This window comes from Sciurus carolinensis, chromosome 9, assembly GCF_902686445.1.
Source record: "Sciurus carolinensis chromosome 9, mSciCar1.2, whole genome shotgun sequence".
NCBI classification, from domain to species: domain Eukaryota; kingdom Metazoa; phylum Chordata; class Mammalia; order Rodentia; family Sciuridae; genus Sciurus; species Sciurus carolinensis.
The window spans coordinates 138,832,817-138,834,269 of NC_062221.1; positions in this window are offsets into that span (position 1 = coordinate 138,832,817).

Sequence of the window (1,453 nt, forward strand, 5' to 3'; positions counted from 1 at the left end):
CTGAGGAGCCACACCTTGTTCTGGGGAAGAATGTTCCAGGCCGAAAACCGCCCAGGTAATGCCTGGGGCAGGAGCAAGCTCCCAGGTCAGAGAAGGTGCGGAAGATCACGAGAATGGAAGAAAGCATTGAGGGAAGCCGGTGGGGGCAGTCCCGGTCTCTGGGGCCAAGACAAAGTGACATGAGACCCTAGAGGGTTTCAAGCTAGGAGGTTTTGAATATGTTCTGATTTTTCTTTTAATCCCAGCATTTCTTTTATCATAAAAGTGGCAAGAACAGCACAAAATTCCCCAGGCACCCTCCTCCCAGTTCCCCCAATGTTAGATTCGCCAACCAGGGGCCCTGTGAACAGGACGCACTGGGAAAGAGGTCTCTGTGGTGTGGTGGAGGAAGAGGGGGAAACGCTCTGGCTAAATCCCATGTGACAGGTGGCCCCCTGGGAAGAGAAGAATTGGCCGTGGAAGTAGCGTTGGGCTGGGTGCCAGGGGAAATAAGACTCAGGCCGCCAGAGGCCTGGGCAGCTACCACACCTCATTGCACTGGTAGCCTGTGGAACTGGAACAGGACACATTTGTGTTTGTTTTAAGCCAAGTTTCTGGTAATTTGTTATGGCCGCCCAAACTTTTTAAAAAAATGTTTTAAATTTAAGACCATCAGAAAAGTGGCAAGAAAAATACAAAGAATTACCAGAGCCCATTCACAGAATTTTCCAAATGTTAATATTCTTATTAATCTGCTCCTGCCCCTCCCCGTTCCCTCTTCACTGTCTGTCAGGCCTCTCAGGAGCCGAGAGTTGCAAACTGTGACATCCCTGCTCCCGCTTGCTCTGCCAGTGGCCCCAACAGGCTTCCAGCAAGTCCCTGTGGGGTAGTGTCTCTCACCTCTCCTTATGTGGAGCAGTTTCTTGGTCACTCCTGGTTCTCATGAGGTTGACCTCGGCTTTTTTTTTTTTCCTTTTTCCTTTTGCACTAGGGACTGAACCCAGGGGTGCTTTACTGCTGAACTGCATCTCCAGCGCTTCTTGCTAAGTTGCCCAAGCAGGCCCGGAACTTGCCGTCTTCCTGCCTGAGGCTCCCAAGTTGCTAGGATCACAGGCCTGTGCCTCACCCGGGGAGGTGGGCAGTTTTGAGTGTATGGGACAGATATTTTGCAGGATGGCCTTGAACTTGATGTGCCTCTTGTTTCATTATAGACCCAGGGGATAACGCACCTGGCTGGAAGGCCACGGAAGGGATGTGCACCTGATCCAGACTCCAGCCAGGGCCTCCTTCTTCCTGGCTGTGGTGTCCACGTGAGCATGGGGGTCAGGCACCTCTGCCGTGTTTCTCCACTGTGAAGTTACTGTCTTACTCTTGGTAATTAATAAATGTCTCTCAAGGCATGTTTTATAACTACGTGACTATTTTGTGATTCTCAATCATTCCCTAGTTTTAACACTTACTGATTTCATCTGAA